The sequence below is a fragment of the Tupaia chinensis genome, unplaced genomic scaffold (assembly GCF_000334495.1).
Source record: "Tupaia chinensis unplaced genomic scaffold, TupChi_1.0 Scaffold000192_2, whole genome shotgun sequence".
Classification (NCBI taxonomy): domain Eukaryota; kingdom Metazoa; phylum Chordata; class Mammalia; order Scandentia; family Tupaiidae; genus Tupaia; species Tupaia belangeri.
In genome coordinates, this window is record NW_006159668.1 from 694,007 (window position 1) to 703,807 (window position 9,801).

Here is a 9,801-nt window from a genome sequence, read left to right on the forward strand (position 1 = left end):
CTTATAAATGAGAAAACACAGTTGATAAAAATTTAACTATAGTGAAGAAATTAGTGGAAGTTTATTATTATGAGTTAAAGGAATATATTTACTAAATAAGTGAAAAATTTGCTGATTATATTTAAAAAGATCCTACTTATGTTAAGTCCTATAAAATGCATACATTGAGATTAAAGGCCTGTATTGATTAAAATTATAAGGGTCATGAAAGATACAAACACTAACCAAAAGAAAGTTACAGCTGGGCCAGCTCTGTAGCCTCATGATTAAGCCAGCCAGATCCACAAAGTTAACTGTGCAGTTGAAATCCCAACCCAGTGGCTTGAGAAACATGCTGGGCAAGGTGTGTGTGCCCAAAAATCCCAAAAGGAGAGAGAGATGGAAAAGAATGGATTGCAGAGTCACCATTTCCCACGAGCAGTGGTTTCTTCTCTCCCCATCTCTCCTTCTTTCTCTCTCTCAGGAAGGCACATCTACACTGTAGCATATAATAAAAAATAAAAATAAAGAGAGAGAGAGAGAGAGAGAGAGAGAGTGAGAAAGTAGAGTACATATATTAATTTCTGATAAAGCAGCTTTTAAATCAAGGAAGAGTATCAGAGTTAAAGGGATAGTATATGATGCTAAAAGGATCAGTTCTCTAAACTATTACAGTTTTAAATGTGTTACAGAGGGGCTAGCAGGTGGCATAGTGGTTAAGGTTCTGGACTCCTACATGCCCAACTGCAGTTCCAAGTCCTGGACCTGGTGGCTTGAAACTCACTCTGGCTGTGAGTGTGTGCATGCCCAAAATCCTGAAGGAGAATGGAGGAGAAGGGATTGTTTTCTTTCTCTGAGGCCTATCCCCCTCAGATTTCTCAGTTTTACTCTGTGTCAATGGCGAGTACATGTACCCTATAGCAAAAACAAAACACAAAACACAAAACAAAACAAAGCAAAAATAAAAACAAAAAAACCCAAAACCAAAAATGAAAACAAAACAAAAAACTAAAAGCAATAACAAAACAACAGCAACAACAAAACCCTCTCTCAAATAAATAAATAAATAAATAAATAAACAAATAAAAGTGAAGTGTTATAGAACATCCAAATGTAGGTAACAAAAGCTGTTAGAACTGAAAGGAGAAACATAGAAATCCACAATTATGTTTAAAAACGTTCACACCCAGTGATTAATAGAACATTTCAGTGAATGACAAAGCAAGAAAGCACCAAATGTGTAGGTATAGATATAGATCTATAAAGCATTATCATTCAGTTTGATCTCATTGACATTTATAAATCACTCTCTCATACAAATGGAGAATATCTATTCTTCCCAAGTGTACATGGAATATTTACCAGGATAGATCATAGCTTGAAACATACAAGAAATTTCTATCAGTGCAAAAAAAGTTGAACTAAAGACGTCTAAATAGCAAAGAGATTGAAAAAAAATTTTCCACTAGGCTGACCCTGCCTAGCTTCCAAGATCAGACAGGACAGGGCTTGTTTAAATGCTAAGTGTAAAAAGGAAGACTATGGAAAACAAATACTGTCTATCACAGCTTAATATATACCTAGTTTCTTCGCTATTTAGTGGAGGTGAAGGGACCAGCACAGAAGCAGAGAGAGTACTGGCAGATATTAAACGCTGTGTGGAGGTAGGGGTGGAGTTCAGAGGAAATCTAACAGAAAAATACAAGAATGCATGTAAACAAGTGGAGTAGGTTATGGAATAGTGAACTGCATCAGATAAAAAACTTAATTGACAAGCACATGTATCCCACCCCCAGAAATTCCTAAAGTAGTAGAACAAACGTCAAAAGTGTGTAACCTAATGTAATGTTAAATGTTGAAGATGATGGATATGCTAATATCCTTGATATATTACACAATATATACTTGCTTTCAAAGAAACCACACCATACCCCACAAAGATGTGCAATGAATATATGTAAATCAGAAATCACAATAAATAAATGTTATAAAAAGGAATTCTCATGAGAAATTAAATTTTATTTTGTGCATGATGAAAATGAAATAACAATACTATTAAGCAGTGCTTATAAATTTTTAGCATTAAAATCTTGTTCAAACAAAAGGCTCAACTCAAAGTTGTTCTAGATCATTTTGTTTCTAGTAACAAAAAATGGCTGAAACTGGTAATTTATGAAGATAGACACTGATTCAGCTTATAGTCTGGAGGGCCAAGGTTTAGAGACCAGATCTGGTGGGGATCTTCCAGAGCTCTGACTCGGATCATCACAAGGGCAGGTGCAGAGCGGTGTGTCTGTTAGTCTCTGTGTTCTCATCTCATTCCCTCTCCTTAGAAATCTGCAAGAACTCAATCATAGGGTTTCTATCTTAATCACTTAATCATTCCCGAAGGTCCCACTTTTTTGATACCATCAAGGTATTTTAAATTTCCTTTTAATACTTCACAACAAAATCTCAACACGTGAATTTTAGCTGGATACAAAACCATAGCAACTTTACTTTAAAAACCTAGCATATAAAGAGCAGATGTAACCCAAAGAAAGCAGAAGAAGGAAATAGTAATGATATGGGAAGAAATCAATAAAATTAAACAGAAAGTTAATGTTGAAAACCAATGAATCCAAAAGCTGGCTTCTTAATAAGATAGCTGAAGTTGATTAATATCCAGAAAATAAGAGGACAGATATTAAAAGACAGGACAACATTTCAGATTCTGTAGACAAAAAGGGAAGTAAGAGAATATTATACACAACTTCTTGTCAATAACTTTGACAAGTTAAATGAAATGGATTGATCATTTGGAAGAGAAAAAATATCAAGATCAACTCAAAGGTATAGAAAACTTGGATTTTATATACATTATATAAACAGAATTCAAGGTTAAAAACTTTCTAACAATAAAATATCCAGGTTTAGCTAGTTTAAGAGGAAATTTTACCAATGATATAAAGAAGAAAGAATACAATCTCTATATAGTATTAATCTGAAAAATAGAAGAGGATTATTTCTATATTAATAAAGCCATTATTAAAACAAGACAAAGACATTAAGAGAAAGAAAAGCTATAGCTAATATCATTTATGAACATGGACACAAGAATTTCTAAATATTATTACATTGGACCCAATTCTATTTCTTTTCTATCTTTATAAGGTTGTTCCCGGGTTGTCTTGGATAGAAATTTAGATATTCTATAAATTCTTTTTTTTTTTTCACTATAGGGCGCGTACGCTCGCCAGACAGACAGAGAGAGACAGAGAGACAGAAAGAGAGAAATCACCCCCCAGGGGGGATGGTCATGCCACAATCCCTTCTCCTCCATTCTCCTCCCGGGATCTTGGTCACGCACGCACACGCGCCCGGCGTGAGTTTTAAGCCACCGGGTCCGGGACGCGAACCGCGGTCAATATTCTATAAATTCTTTAGTATCTGATTTATTAGCAACTTCTTGGATGATTAATTTTCTGTCTGATATGTGCTCTTTATAAGTTTAATTTATTTATTTATGCATTTATTTATTCATTTGTTTGTTTACTTAGGGTTTTGCCATCGGGTGCATGTGCTCAGTGGATCAGAGGAGAAAAACAGAAAGAGTGAGAGACAGTGAGAAAGAAAATGAATAATTACCCTTGATAGGGGATGGCCACATTACAATTCCTTCTCTTCCATTCTATTCTCTTCTTGGAATTTTGGGCACACATGTACATATGCCTGGCATGATTTTCCAGTCACCAGGTCTGAGACTTGAACTCCATTCAGCCATATGGAAGTCCCATCTCTTCACCACTATGTCATCTGCTGGCCACTTTTAAGTATAAACATTTTCCATAATTTTAATATATGAAACAGAGCCCCTTTTCATTCCACTCTATTAATTAATTGCTATTAGAATAAAGTAGTATGGTCTTTCTCATTATATAATTTTTCTTGCCACTGGTTAATTAAAAAAATAATGTATAGGAGCTAGCATAGAATTTATGAAAAATGCCATGTAGAAAAGCAACTCCGCAAGATGTCAATAGGTGTTTTCTGATAAAAATAAAATGATGTGGGATAAATTTTGGTTGAATATGTTTAGATAAATGAAAATGAAGTCTGAATGTCCAGATAGTTTTTAAATGTGTGTATTTCAAATGTTCAAAACAGTGATATGATACTCCTGTATAGTAGTCATAGAATTATTTGACAAAGGAACCATTTGTATCTACCATACTTTTTTATTCATGGGATGAAATCAAATCCAAAACAGATTAGAGGTAAAAATATATTAGCTAATTTAACTGAGAAGTTCTGAGGGTACTAATGATTAAAGAGTTCAAATAACACCATATGAAATTTTTCTCTTTTCTATATATTTTTCTCTGCTTTTAGGACTGCTATCCTCAAATTGGTGGCAAAGGTGGCTATCAAGATTCTGTATCGTAAACAGACTGTTCTTTTATTAAAAAATTATTTTATTTAACTTTGTTTATTTTAATTTGACCAGAGAGGGACAAAGAGAGAGAGAGTGAGAGTGAGTGTGTGTGTGTGTGTGTGTGTGTGTGTGTGTGTGGGTGTGTGTGTGTGAGAGAGAGAGAGAGAGAGAGAAAGAGAGAGAGAGAGAGAAGAGAGAGGAAAAGTGAGAAAGCAAGCTGCCAGATCTGGGACTCTAACCACGGTTGGCCACGTGAGAACCCAGCACCCTTAACTGCCATGCCACCTGCCAGACCCTGTGCCCAGCCAGTTCTGAGTCATGCACCTTCCCTTAGGGGTGAAAGCATCAACTCCAAACAAACCATATTAAAGATGTTATGTGTAAGAAAGAAGGACTCGGGAACCAGCAGTTAGAGTAATGGCTATGTTGCTGGATTCCCATGTAGTCGACCGTGGTTCGCGTCCCAGACCCGGTGGCTTAAAACTCACACCGGGCGCGTGTGTGCGTGCATGCCCAAGATCCCGAGTGGATAATGGAGGAGAAGGGATTGCAGCGTGGCCATCCCCCCTGTGGGGTGATTTCTCGCTTTCTGTCTCTCTGTCTCTCTCTGTATGTCTGACGAGCGCACTTGCCCTATGGCAAAAAAAACAAAAAAAAAACAAAAAAAAAACAACAAAACAAAACAAAAAAAACCTCCCCCAAAAAAAGAAAGAAGGACTCTGTTATCGGAGTTGGGTTTATTACAAATTAAACTTGGAAGAAGATTTTGAAGATTTAATGCAAAGAGGATAATTTTGAAGGTTGAACACTTTTTACTGATATGTTTTTCAATTGATGTGTTATCAAGTTAAAATTAATTTGATAAAGTGTGTGTCTATATAAGCAACTAGATGTTAGAACACTGCATGTTGAATTATGTTTTGTTAATAAAACAAACCACTTCTCTTCTCTTACTTTTTCTCTAATGAATTATGTTTGCAGAGCTTTGGGAGTTGAGTGCTATGATAAATGAGTGGCCATGCATCATCTAAACTGTTACTTACAGGCCTCAAAGAGAAAGTTCTTTATTAATTCTGAGAGAGGAGAGAGCATTGTGTTATCCATCACTCTGGTCTATTTAAAAAGTCAGAAACAACAGTGATGATAATATCCAACTTATTTTCAGCTGAAGCCATTCCTATTTGTAAATTGACTACATAATGACTTAATAATAATTGTCCAACTAAGCTTGTCATCTATTTTACTTGATTGTTTTACTCAACTCTATGGAATATAACTTATATAATATAAAATGCATCCACTCAATTTGTATAATTTTATGAGCTTTGACAAGTGAATATATAGATCTACCAATGCAATCAATTACGATTTAAATGAGAATAACTGGGTTTCCAGTTCAAGATGGCAAAATAAAAAATAAACATTTGTTTGACATTTCTTCAGAATCTCTGAGAAATTAAAGCAATTGGAAAAAGTAAGTAGCAAACAGGGAACATTAATGAAATGGAAGGCCACATCTGGATGAGAGGAGCCTGCTGAGAGATCTAGCAAACACAGATTACAGATTTTGCCACCTGTGGTTTCAGTGGTGGCATTCATTTCATAAAGGTGCTGTCTCTTTTCTGTTGTTCCAATTAAAAGTCCTCAAGTCTTTTTTGTGTCTCCTCTCATTTCCCATAATCTATCCATTAAGAAATCTTTGTTAGTATTGCCTTCATAAACTAGTTCTCTTTTCTATGACTTACCTTAGTTCAAGTCCTGCTATCTGCAGCCTAGACTCTTACAATTATTTACTAAGTGGTCTTCATGCTTTATGTCTTGTTTTCTCCAGACAGTGGTGAGAGTGATCCTTGCATTACTGAAGTCAGAACATGCCATCCATCTGCTTCTAATACTGGAATGGCATCTTATTTTGCTCAGAATATAAACCACAATGCTTTTTTTGTTTGTTGTTTATTTATTTATTTTTAAAATTTACTTGTAGACAAACCCCACAAATTTTCAATGGCCTACAAGACCCTGGAAGATCTAGTGTCATAGCTCCCAACAGGCACTGTGGCATTGGCTTTAACTCCCAATTTGCTTCTCCTGCTGCCTCTGTTTCACCACCACAGCCTTCTTGCTGCTCTTCAAACATGCCAGGCATGCTCCCATGTTAGGGTCTTGCATTGGCTGTTCATCATGCTAGACTACCTTTCCCTCAGATACCTCACAGTTTTCCTTGGGTCCATCTTTAGGAAAAACAGAACCTGTGCCAAAGATTCAAATGCCAGTCATTTATTGGGAGGCAGAACTAGTTAAGTGGTGATGTATCAGGAAAGTGGAGTAGAGGAACCAGTGATGTGCACATTTCAGGTACCACACAGTGAATGTATGCAGCTTAATTCCATGGAGGTCATGGAAAGTGTCTCAGAATCATCTCACTAAGGGCATGGGGACACTGGGGCAGGTTGAATATTCTTTGTCCAAACTGCTTGGCATCAGAAGGCTTCTGTATTTTAAATTAAAAAAAATTATTTTCGAACACTTGCATGTGCACAATGAGATACAATGAGTAAAGAATCCGTCTAAACACAAAATTCACTTACACTTCACATATACCCACTACGCAAAGGCTGAAAGTAATCTTACATAATATTATATTTCAGTGTTTTGACTTTAAAATTTTTTACACTAAGGAAATCTTATGTGGAATTTTCCACTTGTTGCATCATCTTGGTACTTAAAAATTTCAGATTTCGGAGCATTTCAAATTTGGGATTTTCAAATTGAGGATGGGATGTTCAACCTGAATTTATAGCCAGTTTCTAGCCAGTCATTTGTTAAAGGCTGATTTGGAGTGAAAGCATATGTTCACTTGCTGGCATTTTTGGATGAGAACACTCTGAATAGTAAGGTTACGATTAGTCTGGACCGCATATGCCACATTCACCAGGAAGAGTACCCTATTTTAACTGTTTGTCATCTTTACTTCATATTTTGTCCTCAAACTAGTGTTATTTCTTTTATGTCTTGACATTTTCTAGTTCCTATCTAGTCCTACTTGGCTGTGCTTTTTATTTTTAAATTATGAACAGGTATTAGACTGTGATATATGTATATTATATATAAATATATATATGTATATATATATATGTTAAATATGATATATATTTAAATTCAATTGTTCAATTGATAGGAGCCAGCAAGAGGTATAGTAGCTAAGGCACTGGATTCCATGTGACCAACTCCAAGGTTCAAGTTCAGGATGTAGCAGCTTGAAGGACAGTGGGCATATGCATGTGGGTGCGCAAAATTCTGAGAACAGAATAGAGAAGAGATTGTGGCATGGCCATCCCCTCAGGGGGTGATTTCTTATTTTCTTTCACTTTTTCTCTCTCTCTAGAGAGTACACATGCCCTATGGCAAAAATATAAAATAAAAAAATTCAATTGATATAATCATATGATTTTTCTTCTTTAACCTATTGATACATTAGATCAAATTGATTGGCTTTTTAATGGTGACCTGGTCTTGAATATCCAGAAAAAAATCCCACTTAGTCATGATGTATATAATTTCTTTCTTTTTTCTTTTCTGAAGTTTATTTATTTAATGAGATAGACAGACAGAAGGATACCTTTGACAAGGTCTTCCCTAGTCATGATCATGCCCATAGCTATTTAGCAAACCAGGATCACAGAGGCATGTATGTGATCCAAGTGTGTTCAAGTAAACCTTGGGTCTGAACACAGGCCTTATTATGTGGCTCCACCATCATGCTGCCTACTCCACCATTGCTGGGACTAACCTTTTCTTTTATCTTTTTCCTATTTTTTAAAATTTAATTTTATTATTATTTTGCCAGTGAGAGACAGGATTATAATAACGTGTTGAGAATTTTGGATGTGTTCACGAGAGATATTGGTCTATTGATTATTTTTCCCCTCGTACATCTTTATCTGGGTTTCTCTTTCTTAAATTAGTTCACATTCTGGTCTCTAGCAATTCATCAAAATTACCAGTAAAATTACCTGCAACTTTATGGCTCTGGCACAGTGGCGATGGGTCCAAGAAAAGTTATCTGATCTTGTGGTTGTTGTTAAGTATGAGATTGATGACTTCGCAGTTCTTTACTTGTCAGAATTGATACTCGAAGTCACTTTATTTTAAAACGAACATCTAAAATTGTATCTCGTTTATTTCATTATTTAAGCTCTATATTTCCTTTTCATTTGAGTTTTTAATTCTATCATTCGTTTGCATCTAGACGTAATTTTGTTGATTTCAACAAAGCAATGTATACAACTTAATTTTATTTCATGAAAGATGGAGTCCAGCTCTACAATTGTAGACTCAGTGTTCTGCATGGCGTCTGCCTGACTGTGGATGTAGGAATCCTGCTCATCAATGAGCTGCAACTGTTGGCTGGTCCGAGCGTCCATCATGTCAATGGCCACATCCCTGGAGATACGACTCTGCCTCCAAAACCGCAGCACCACCCCCCAGGTGGTTAGGAGCAAGGGGCAGAGCTGACACAGGTGCTCCCGCCGGCTCCTCCATTGTTTCAGATTCTTTGTCCTCACTTCTAAAACCGATTTGAAGTCACTGGACGTGGAAGCCAGCTGTGACTGCAAGGAGACCACAACGGTGTTGGAATGGGTCGGCAGGTGCCCGCCATTCTGGCTGCCTTTGGCCCTCAGGAGAAATCCTGAGGCTGAGTCATTTGTTTGTTGCGACTATTGATGTCCTGTTTGATGATATATGTTAGTTAGTTCCTCGATCTCCACTGCTTTATCATCAAAGAGCAACTTGCGCTTTGCCAGGATTGTCAGCCTCTCCAGGTTGGCAAATGTGTTGCTGAGATCTTGCCCAATGCGCTTGGCCATGAGGGTGATTTCACTTCATGTCGGGCAGCAAGCAGAGCCGGCTTGTCTGAATTCCATTTTGATGGCTCTGCAGCCACTTGCAGGCAGACAGGAACTCCTGAGTCAGATCCCGGCAGGACATGGTGTCAGGAGGAAGAGGGGCCTCGGAGACTGGAGGGGGCAGTAAAACGATGTCACTGCTGCTGCTACTGCCAGCAGTTGCAGGGGACAGAACCCATGTCTTTGAGAGACCCAGGTAGACACCCTGATCTGCGTTCTTAGAACTATAGCGTTTCTGTGGAATCATCGAGACGCATAACCTCGAAGTATCCTCTGCCGCCTGCTGCCGCACACTGCCACAATCTCCCGGACAGTCGTTGCCTCCTCCTTGGGTGCAAAGGCGCTGAAACCTGACCAAAGCCTGGAGGCCGCCACGTCACCCACACGTAACCCCATCCCCCTGGAAGTCCAGAGTCTTAACCACCTCGCCACCTGCCAACCCTAGGAATAAATGTTTTTATCCACACTTTTTATTAGGTGGTATAATGACATTAATTTTAA

General features: G+C 37.4%; 1 pseudogene; it reads right to left on the minus strand.

The window, feature by feature from the left end:
* Window positions 1–8,583: 8,583 nt before the first annotated feature.
* LOC102480949 (syntaxin-5 pseudogene) lies at window positions 8,584–9,547 on the minus strand (annotated as a pseudogene).
* Between the last annotated feature and the right edge of the window lie 254 nt (window positions 9,548–9,801).